Source organism: Pleurodeles waltl, chromosome 2_1 (assembly GCF_031143425.1).
Source record: "Pleurodeles waltl isolate 20211129_DDA chromosome 2_1, aPleWal1.hap1.20221129, whole genome shotgun sequence".
Lineage (NCBI taxonomy): Eukaryota > Metazoa > Chordata > Amphibia > Caudata > Salamandridae > Pleurodeles > Pleurodeles waltl.
In genome coordinates, this window is record NC_090438.1 from 50,665,712 (window position 1) to 50,677,914 (window position 12,203).

At 40.1% G+C, this 12,203-nt stretch overlaps 1 protein-coding gene across 6 annotated transcripts in view; it reads left to right on the forward strand.

Annotated features, from left to right (window-relative positions):
- Positions 1-12,203, forward strand: part of EDA (ectodysplasin A) — a 1,298,941-nt gene that overhangs the window by 291,083 nt on the left and 995,655 nt on the right. The gene's annotated exons all lie outside the window — the stretch shown is intronic.

Sequence of the window (12,203 nt, forward strand, 5' to 3'; positions counted from 1 at the left end):
ATGTCGTATGGTTGTCATGAAAACAAGAGTCAAATATCAAGGCAGATGCCCCTCCTGTGATTGTAGAAGAACTCTTCAGACATTGAAGAATAAGCTTGGCACATATATATCCATACAATCCTGCAGTGAAGAGGATGATAGGTTGTCTTTTCGGGTTTGGGTAATATTTTTACAAATCTGCTCCTACTGGCAAGCATGTAAGTTGGCGTATAAAAGTAACCTTAATGGAGTTTCTAAATCTATAATTCCTGTACTAATATTATTATCATATGATATAATTTTCACAAATGCAGCATTTTTACATTTTACAGCTACACAATCCCCTTCACCGTTTTTTCTTTAAGCTAGCCCATATAACCATCAGTAGTTCATTAACATGTAACTGAAGCAAACCAATATTCAACATCAACCAGAGGAATATTTTATTTTTCACAGAAAGCGTGTCTTAATGTTTGTCTGCTTATCAGTGAGCACTTGTTAGAATGACAACAAAGGAGGAGTGTCATGGGCTACACTGCTGATTCTCTGCTATATTGTCATGCAAAATTGTACTTCCTTCTGCTAGTAGTTTTGGAGACGTTTAAAAGCAATGCCTCCCTGACTCACTGAATTTTGTCTGATGTTCACATTCAAGATATACTACTTTACACTTAGATAAAACACTTTTTGACACTATTGGATGGAAACTTTCATCCAAGAATGATCAAAGCAGGTAAATCCGTAAAAAACATTGTAAACACCCAGCTCAATAAATACACAATTGAATACAGCCCTCTAGCTCCACATCAAGCTAGATGGAGCTCACTCTATTATGCTATTGGTACTTGATGACTCATTTTTAGTGTCGGGGCACTGCTCTGCAATCTTCTATTTAGATATCTATGTTACATTTGACACAGTTGACCAGTAGCTCTCACTGAAATGTTTAAAGTTGGGCGCTTGGAGGCAAAGAGCTTGACATAATCTCCAGAATCCTGATTCAACCTTTGGCAATTGAGCTGGATGTTGGGCACATAAACTGGCCCTGTCAATGGAGCCTTGCCCAGTGCTCGGTCTTTTAAGCAGTTTTGTACATTGAGCTGCCGCCAAATATGATCACACCACTTGTTGTCCTGGCACATACAACAGTGTGCTGATGACTCCCAGATTTGTCTGTATCGCCTTTGGTGACTGAGGTAGACAACAAGCTTCTGACTGGCAGAAAATATACCCTTAAAAAACAAACTTTCAGTAGACAGACATGCCCACTTTTGCCAGCCCAGTGAAATAGTTTGGCTCTGGATTTTCATTTACATATTTAATAAAGAGCATATCAACGTAATCACACTAGCACCTTTTACCTTTTCTTTCAATAAAACATTTTATCTTGAGGTTCTGATACTAGTAATGTTTTAGGGGAACTTGTAGTGTCATATCATGAACTTTGGAAATTGCTGAACTTTTTGGAAACTAAAATTCTTCCTTGTCTAAAATGTTAAAAGTAAAGGGCTTTCATTACAAAATATGGAGAGTGATTTGTTTGGTGGTTTGTCAGTTGATTGCTTCTAATCTGCATTATTTGATCCTACAGAAAAATAAAAGACAGATAGCCAATGAAATTTGTTAGAGGCTGGGCACGATGAGTGGAGGGATGACTCAAAGAGCAGAGAGACACTTAATGAAACAAGCACTAGCTAAGCCAGTAGGTGTTAGTCGTTAAATCTATTGGCTTTTCCAGTGTTTTTTTTGTCTCCTGGATGATTACTTTGATTGCATGAGCATCCAGGGCGGACATATTTGAATGCATTTTTTTATATTTTCAAAATCTCGGCCACTTGGATTTTGATCTATACGTATAAGGAAAAACCTTGAAAAATGACCTGCATGGATGCAAGTGCATTCGCTACAGCTGTTTTTGCATTTTCTTATATTTTTATAGAACCACATTCAAAGATAGCTGCCAAAAATAAGCCGTCTTCTGCATATTTCACCTTTGAGTGCATAAACTATAAATATGAAGGAAACCATGGCCACTGTGGATCCATGTTCATCCATGGCTGCCATATCTGAATGCATTTTGTTGTATTTTACAGAATCTCATTTAAAGATGGCTGCTCTGTATGTGTGTATCCACAGGATCTATCTTTGGATGTAATTTGTTTAAATATGAAAGATGACTCCCAGGTAAGCGTTGCATGTGCAGCAGTCATCTTCGAATGGCTAAAACATTTAGAAATGGTCTCTAGCGAGGAGGTTGAGGGAGCTGGGAGGGTGGGCAAAAGTTGGAGGTAAATTATACTATCTGTGTAAGCCTCTGACATCCTGCCTCTTATCTTAAAGAATTGAAGTTTCTACTAGACTTTAACACATCTCAATATGCCTTAATTGAAGTGTTATCTTATGATCTTTGAAGTCCACCTTCAAACCACTGAGGGCCGTACTGCCTTCTGCGTCACCGGTCTTGATTTTAGTGATGATTGTATACATGTAATGAGGAGACATGTGCATGAAATTCCCCCTACATGAAAGCTTCAGTTTAATGGGGCCTTCTTGACTTACAAGCACTTGTTTAACTCTCAATTACTTAGCACACAAATCCACGTTCTCATACCATACTTAGAGAAGGCTTGATTATTTGTGTTTTCTTTGTACTATTTTCAGTCTACATTCTGAACAAGTGCAAATGTCACTAGAGATGTTGTTCTAGCTTGCCACATGGTCTGGTGTGTGCATATGGAAGGTAGATCACACAGCAGGTATTCAAGTGGTTGTAAGCTGAGTGAAGGAGCCATTCTTTGCGAATCAAAAACACTGGTGCAGTGAGTATATAGTGTCCACATGCTTACCTGCTCAGGATTAGCACAAATTACTTTCAACTTAAAACCAATTCAATATAATTGAATACAAGCTTGTACTATGAGTATTCTGACTTTGTGTTATAGGCATCCGTAATATTTATCCTGACTTTTTAAAAGTTTTATATTTTTTATGTGTTTAGTGTCACCTTCATATTTTTCTTAATGACACAACGTTAAATTGAACGTCACATCCTGTCATAATTCCATATCGACAAGGGCATTCGTCTTTCAGTATGTTCCCCAAGACTTAATTCTCAGAAAAGTCTGAGAAAATTCAGCACTGTTATCATACAGACTTTGCAGTTGCTCAATAATAGACTTTCTGTCCATATGTTCTCTAGCTACGTCTGATTAGAAAGTCTGTCCATATGACCCCTTGCTATATCTTTATCACTGCATGAGATGTAGTTAATAGATTCACTATTCTTACCTCGAATTACATAGATAGTATGTATTTTTATATATTTTATCTACTTATTCCAATCAGAATCAAGTAACCCTTGGGAGGGGATCCTTAGAATTTATTTGATATGGGTTGCAACTAGCAAACACATCTGATACATTTTGACTACTAGGCCTTGGCCACAGATGTGAACTTTTCCTCACTCTCCTTTCATAAATGAGATGTTATTTACCTTTCTTTTACACTTAAACCAAAGTGATATTGGTGTATTTAGGTTTTTTCGTAGCCAAAGCGTGACAAGTGTTATAAAAACTAATGAGAAAATTATGCATTTTAATCTATGGTTCATAGTAATATATTTTTGTTGGAATGCGGAAAGTATAATATTTACCAAGCCTTCTGCATGGGCATTTTCCTTCAGTTTTTAAGGAAAGCACTCTGATAGTTTTGTAGTATAACATTACCAAGATTGTTTATTTGGTTACTTTATACTCTGGTTCCATTGCATCAAAAAATCACTGGTTTATCAAAAGTCTAAAACGTTTAATTTCAAGGGACAGGCAGAAGCCTCTCCCTAAATGCTAGAATAGTATATGCTAGAATAGTGTGGTACCAAGGGAAAATCGAAAACCTGGGAACCATATACATGCAGTTGGACACTCACAGCTGAGGAACATAACTGAGTACCATGCAGAGGACATTCTTATCCCAACATCTGAACACTCATTTTCTCCCAGTACCCAGGTGACTAACTGTTAATGAGTACCATTATGTTTGTGAATAAAAAAAATATTTTATTTAACTGGCTAAAATTTGCAGAGGTGCACCTTGGAAGGGCAATACAAAACCATTTATTGGTATTACTCTTATAATTATGATAATTATTTTATTTGGATGCGTTTTATGGGCCACACTGCACCATATTGCCATACATCATATTGTTATCTAAAGCTGTACTCTGATATTCTTCTGCTAGAATAGAAGTCGATTTCTTTCTTCTATCTCCATTGTTTTCAGATGAGTGAATATTCAATTCATTCCTCTTTTAAACCTTATGATTAATCCTTGGAAGTTCATTAGAGCTCAATGGCTTTCTTACAAGTTTCATGGCTCCTCCGTTTAATCGTGAACTCAATCAATGCTTCTAGCAGAAGACAGCATTGTTATTAACCATCACAGCAAGAAGACAAATCCAATATATTTACTATTCCTTTACAGTTTTATATATCACTGGACATTCCATGGTGTGGGTTGCAGAATATGATACATTTTAGTTTTGCAGTGATGGGCAGTCTGTAACATATCGCCATAGTCCACTGACGTAAAAGCAAAAATGTACACAGCAGCAGTCTGAGGGTATGAAATGTAGTATAAATATATACTAACTTACAGTAAGTGTCAGGAGATTACCCATTAAATCAAACTTCCACAGGATCAGATGCCTTTTACCCAACTCCCTCCAGCAGATGTGTCCTCAGACTTTACTGACGATCTAAACCCTGCATCCGCTAGGGAAAAAGGGGAACGGTAATAGAAAAAGAGAGACTGCCTCCAGATCCAGTTCCAGCCTGTGTTTCCCACTTGAAGATAGGATATTCAGTGTGTGCTTCTGTAATCTACACCTTTCTTCTTATTGGGATTTCTTTAAAGGAAGGACCTGCAGTCGGGTGATAAGAGCATAGATAAGTACATTCCTACTGCACATTCAACTGTTCAGCCATTCACATTCACCCAATTCTATCGTTCTTCTAACCTGGATCTTTTGAGAGACTAGCCTCTCTCTAAGAGAACAATGTTAACTTAATATCTTCGTTTCTCTAGGAGTCAGAGGTATCCCAGGTTCTCTGGAGAACAGTTCAAAGGTTCACAAATATACAATCTACTAATGTTTTTACAGGAAACGAAAACTCCTTCTCAAGGTTCAGTTTTCTCAATCACAGTCTCTAGGAATTTGTCGGAGCACTGAGGTTTGTCTCTAAGACTGGCAAGTCTGCAAGGTGAAGAGTTTTTGAATATATGTGTGCATATATATATTGGCAAGCCTGGAAATCATACAAAAGGATTCCTCACTGCAGTTGCTTGAAGTTATGTTAAGCCCAAATGAATTCTGCTCAGAAAGCCGAAAGCCAGTTGTTGGAAGAATGAAGAAATTCAGGTTCTCCGGAAGGGAAAAAGTAGCTGGTGTGCACATGGTAACAAGAAAAAGAATGAATTACTAAAAACTGGAAGAATTCTCTATGAAATGTAGCGTCTTATTAACACTGCTCATTCTCCTCAGGATGACAGTTGAAGTGCACAGCTCCCAGAGAGAAACAGCTATTATGACCGTGGCGCAATAGCCACGGCCATACCGCCGGCCCCTTCACTCATAATCCCCAGGGCAGCGGTGCAAGCACCGCTGCCCTGGGGATTATGAGTCCCCCACCGCCAGCCTGTCCGTGGCGTTAAACACAGCCATGGAAAGGCTTGGCGGTAAGGGGACTTGGGGTGCCCCTGGGGGCCCCTGCACTGCCCATGCACTTGGCATGGGCAGTGCAGGGGCCCCCAGGCATAGCCCCGTCGCGCATTTCACTGCCCGAATTTCGGGCAGTGAAATGCGCGACGGGTGCTACTGCACCCGCTGCACATCAGCATTGCCGCCGGCTCTATTACGAGCCGGCAGCAATGTTGATGTGACTTTTCTGCTGGGCTAACGGACGGTAACATTGTTACCGTCCGCTGGCCCAGCGGAAAAGTCATAATAGGGAGCCAGGAATACAGCCGGCAATGGCGGTATTCTGGCTCCCGCAGCCTCGGCGGTCTTTTTAAAAGACCGCCGAGGTTGTAATGACCCCCATAGATTCTTAGATATTTGCTTGTCCTTTTCCTCTTTAGACAAGAAACCTCTAGCACTGCCGATTTGCATTGGCTCTTCCGAAGAGTGTGTCTCGAAGCTCTTGATACTTTCCACTTTACTCCTGTCGAAGCGCGGTGGGATAGGCCAAAATTCTCTGTTTCGTTCAGCTTTTCTTTCAAACAGACGCTGATCAATCTGTAAGACTAGATCAGTTGATTTTGACACATCAGTAGGTTGATCTAGAATCTGGGCTAGCGCATCTTTTAGTTCTTCTCGTAAACCTCTGTAAAAAAAAAAAAAACGCAGCCCTTTTGCACTCGGGCCAACAGTCTCCACAATTAATTTGTTGAATTGGGCCAGATAAGAGATCAAATCCCTGTCTCCCTGTTTTAAGTCTAGTAATTCATTATTTGCAGTTTGGGATATTTAAAACTTAAAAATCATATAATATAGGGTCATTTCATGACACCAGAGGCATGGACCATGAAGCCGCATCTCCACTAAGACAAAATGAACGCTGTTTTTGACTGATCCTCTGTAAAAATAACAGGTCGACAAAGGAAGTGTAAGGAGCACTAGGTTAAAAATATCTGCTCCTTGTAAGGATCTTCACTAAAACGTTCAAGTGGGGCCAGGGGAATGATAGGGGAGATGGAATAAATGACTTGTGTGGATATTTCTGGGGTTAGAGATAGGGAACGTTTTACCTGAAACCTCACTAGTCCCAGCAGTATTCCCAGAAGTGAAGTTATTTAATTTGTCCATGAGGTGTTGGGTCTCAACATGGGAGCTTTTTATTTCCTCTCTCAAGTTTTTGTTTTCATCTACGGCGAGGGTTACATTTTTTTGCATTTCGTCCATAAGTGCTGGCATGGCATTCAAATCTAAACATTCAGCCATTCTGCTCACGTGGAAATAAGTATTTTTAGACACTTCCTATCTGTCAGGAGGTTACCCATTAAATCAAACTTCCACAGGAGCCAGATGCCTTTTACCCAACTCCCTCCAACAGATGCGTGCTCAGACTTTACTGATTATCTGAACCCTGCATCCGCTAGGGGGGATGGGGAATGGGAAAAGAAAAACCACCTCCAGATTCAGTTCCATCCTGTGTTTCCCACTTGAAAATAGGATATTCAGTGTGCGCTTCTGTGACCTGCACCTTTCTTCTTAATGGGATTTCTTTAAAGGAAGGACCTGCAGTCAGGTGAGTAGTCAGTACATTTCTACTGCACATTCAACTGTTCAGCCATTCACATTCACCCAATTCTATCGTTCTCCTAACCTGGATCTTTTGAGAAACTAGCCTCTCTCTAAGAGAACAATATTAACTTAATATCTCCTTTTCTCTAGGAGTCAGAGGTATCAAAGGTTCTCTGGAGAACAGTTCAAAGGTTCACAAATATACAATCTACTAATGTCTTTTACAGGAAATGAAAACTCCTCATGATTCAGTTTTCTCAATCAAAGTCTCTAGGAATTATTCTGAGCACTGAGGTTTGTCTCTAAGACTGGCAAGTCTGCAAGGCGAAGAGTTTTTGAATATATATGTACATATATATATATTGGCAAGTCTGGAAATCATACAAAAGGATTCCTTACTGCAGTTGCTTGAAGTTCTGTTGAGCCAAAACGAACTCTCCTCAGAAAGCTGATAGCCAGTTGTTGGAAGAAGGAAGAAATTCAGCTTCTTCAGAAGGGAAAAAGTAGCTGGTGTGCACACCGTAACAAGAAAAAGAATTAATTACTCAAAACTGGAAGAACTCGCTATGAAACAAAGCACCTCAGGAACACTGCTCCTTCTCCTCAGGATGATAGTTGAAGTGCACAGCTCCCAAAGAGAAACAGCTGGAGGGGGGCTTCAGCACATGACTAAGGTAGAAACACTGGAGCGCTGATCTCACCAAGATTTGCGGCCACCATCTTGAGTGGCAGTTAAACCTTAAGAAGCTAGTTTTAAGAACAGCCTCCGCAAGAGCCACCTGGAGTGAGGACGCCGCTGCAACCAACATGGGTGCAAGGAAAAGGGATATCGTTTTTGCTGAGGGAAGCACTTAACAACACTGGCAATAGTTTTTCTGAGAGTAAGACGAGACATCAGAGAATTGTTCAAGCTGAGAAGGAAGATGGTAATTAAGGGTACCTAGATGTGTTTACACCTGGAAGTGGTGCAGGTAAAGCCGGACTTATAAAGTTTTTCTCTAGAAACCTTGGGCTCTCTGTGCATGATACCATGACAGTGTTTACAATCTGATGGGCCAGAAAACGAACTTAGTGGTACACCTGTTCCCTGTAGGTCAGATCAGTGATAACTTAAAGATTTGTGGGGCCCTGAGCAGGATATATTTTTCGGCCCCATTTTTTGAGCAGCATTCAGTGTATTACCCATTTGTGGATTATTCAATCCTTCGTCATGCCAAAGGATACTGAATTATATGGTAAACCTTTATAAACGGACAAGCAAAAACAGCCAAAGGTTCAGGTTGCCTGATACTACAAGACTAATATACCAAAAGACGTTTTGAACGAGCACTGATAAAGCCATTTTTTTTTAAACTCAGATCTAGATTTGTTGTACTTGCAAAAATACAAATGATGTACACTTTTCCTGGCCCTGTTTTAAAATATGTCTGTGCACTTCTCTTTAGTAAGGAATTGGGAACACCTCTAGTTAAAAAATCGACCTCCTTTTCATGGTTTACCCATTTTATTTTTAACTGCGAAATGGAGAATTATAACCAGATTGATCTAAACCGTTTGTAGAATATTGACATTGTGCATTATTCCTGTAATCATATTATTATTTTGGTCTATTTTGGGTACTAATCATTGGTTTTAATGTAAGTTCAGTGGCCAACTTTTGCTAAACGTCTGCTATGCAGCAGTGCAGAATTTAAGAATCTGTTCTGTACACCATACGTATTGCAGTGTTTTACTAAGTGCAACATTTAAGTAAAACGGAAGGTGAACTTTAGAGAGAAGATATTTGTACGTCCTTTATTCAAAGTCCCACTTTTCTTCTTTCCTTAGAGTCTCATTTGCCGCAGGAAAGTCCAAGAATAATCTGTTATAAAGGCGCATTCTTTGTGCTGCTCTGTCCTGCCTATTAGTTATCCCTCCCTCTCCTGCATGGTATGTAACAGAGAGTAAATGCCAACAGCGGTCAGTGGTTGTTGTTTTACTCTAGTGCAGGCCTAAAATCACCGAAGTAGGCAAAGGCTGTGGGTGGGAGAAAGCACATTCCAGGGTACTTTTCGCACACTAGTGCTGACGTTTCCTAGCCCTGAGACTGATTGTAAGACGAAGATATCGTGGGAGAATTTCAGCGAGTTTATTCCGTACATGTTCTGTTTAATTAAATGAGTTTGGCAGGGTGGCCTTTTTCTGATTTGCTTACTGCTTTATCACCCACACGACGTCTTTGCCTCTTTGCTGTTCCCATTCTGAATCAGTCTGCCTTAGACTGGCATACCGTGAGATGCTGTGTGAGTCCACCAAGAACCCGGTATGAAGCCATAACTAAGAAGAGAGTTATTGTGCAAGTTGCTGTTTTCCAAACATATTCAATTTTAACTGGGGTGAGGGGGGGGACAGGAACGCTGTAATGTTAACAAAATTTCAAGCTGCGTTTAGCAGCTTAGCAGAGGTATTCTCCAGATTCTTTATGCACTAAGCATCACTCAACTGAAAAAGAGTGTTTCATGGGGTCCATCCCAAGTTTACATTTTTATCATTCTATCCTACATCCACAGTTTCCATCGTCAAGATCTGCGGGACACCCTCAGCTGAAGTGAGCTTCAGCTTCCTGCACTGAATGATGTTATGACAAAGTGCTTATGGGGCTTCTTGTGTGCTCAGACTCGCTTTCCTCTATCTGCTTGGCTTCTGTCACATAAGTGTGTAATCCACTGAGTGGGCAAGTCATTCACATTGTAGGTTTGTGAAATTTCAAGCACATACGTTTAAATTATTCCGTCATTCTGTATTCCCAGTTCTTGGGAGTCACACCTTCCTGATCTCCAGCTTACTCAATAACATCAGTTCCTATCCTGGGGTTCGTGGACCCCTGGGGGTAGAGGAAACCTACTCTGGGGGTCGTCCACGACTGTCTAGAACATTCAAAACATTAGCTGCTAAATAGAGTATTTATAGAGAAGAAAAGAAAACCTACAATTTTAAAATGCTGTGTAAAAGTGAATAATTTTGAAATTGGTGGCTATAAATGATTATTCTTAGCTTCATCCATGGGAGCAGCTGAAATACAGCAAACAGAATCTAGTAGGATGACTGGGTTCCTCAAACGAAGCACTAGTTTGCACCGACAACAAGAGTGCATACATTAGGACAAATTGGTATGCTAGAGTCTAACAATTCACTTTCTTTTTTAGGAAGAAAAACATAATTTTGAAACTCTTCTGCCTTCCCATTAAAGTAGAATTTCATTTTTTGTATATTTTTTTGTTTCTGGAATTAATAACGTGCAGATACTGAGAGTTCGTTTACCAGTACCTGGCCAAGACAAACCTTGCAGGACATTGAAATGCTGTTCCATTAAGTCCTATAGTTTCTCCAATGCAGCCACAGCTATTACAGTCTCAAAAGCTGGTGCTCCTTGACATCACTGATCATGAACGAGCTAGTGAAAGATATTTTTCTAACAATGTTTTTGTTCTCCTGGATTCGATGTCACAATATCAGTTGGTACTATGCACAGTATCTTTCCTATTTTCACAAGCTTGAATCATCCCGTCATCAAAATGGGAGCCCTACCGTACATATAGTGAGCAGTACAATGTTAAACACAGTCAGAAAGCGTTGACATAGTCACCAAAGTTGCCTATTCACAACATTTTAAAAATATCTGAAGATCAACCAATCAGCACACAGCACAGTCTTCACCCTTAGCCACACAGGTCACCAAGGTCAGATTTCTACTACACATTGTGTGTGAAGGGAGTCCCTTGAGCTCTGCTCACTTTCTGATTTGCTATAGTTTTGAGAGGAAATTCTCTTCCCTTAATTTCTAAATGGCCGAATCCTTTAAGAATGTTTTTTTAGACCCTTTGAGACGTAGCAGAAAAATACTTCACCAGGATAACCCCCACAGAGCCTGCATATATTGATTATATCCTGACCACAAGACTATGGATTTTAAGATAAGTCACACATTTTCAACAAAAAGACTCGAAGATCTTGAGAATAGATTATTATTATGACTCCAAAATGCTAAAGCAGGAGAACCCTATAACTCAGAAGAAGAATATGAAGGTGATTTAGGATCATCAGGTAAAGTGAAAAAAACAAAACCATTCTACTTCTGAGCGCACTTCAAAACCATTACCTGAACAAAAATCCTCAACTTTTGAGGAACCTACTAAAAAGTCTTACAAAACAACCTCTGAAACACATTGAGGTAACTACTGATGTTGTGGTTCCAGCTGGAAATATTAATTCAAAGTCAGTCCACAAACCATCTTCAGAGTCCACAACATCTGAGGGGATGACTAGAAAAGCAAAGTCAGCAACTTCTTCATCGTCAAGGAGACCATAGTCGAAGAAATTGTTGGCTAAGGAATTCTTGGCACAAATACAGTTGATGAGAAAGCCCTCTTCGAGGACGATGATGACACCGACGACTATACTATTGACGGCCTCATCTACATTAAAGCCAATGTCGACCACAACACCGTCGACAACTGTGACAGTTTCAACACTGTCTGCATTTCTCTCCAAAACAACCACCATTACAACACTTCTAATGATGGTGATACTGTTGATGACAGAGAAATCCGTAAAATAAACCACAATCACTCTCATCACAGAGAATGACACATACCCGCCTAGCAAAGCATCTCCATATCCCCCTCCCAGACTCTTGAATACGAAAGGCTCTGAGGAGGAAGATGATGCCGAAGATGCCTTTTGGACCTTCCAACACAGTTAAGGGCCAAGTATCAAGACCTTAATGATGAGAAAGAGTATGGGCTAACAGAAGACCTTTGCTCATCCGACCATACTCATTCACAATACCCTGATGCTGGATAAACTCAGTCGTTCCAAGAGAAAGATAAGTCCACCTGACAATAGGGATATGACCCTTATGCACCAACCTCCAAGACATCACAAG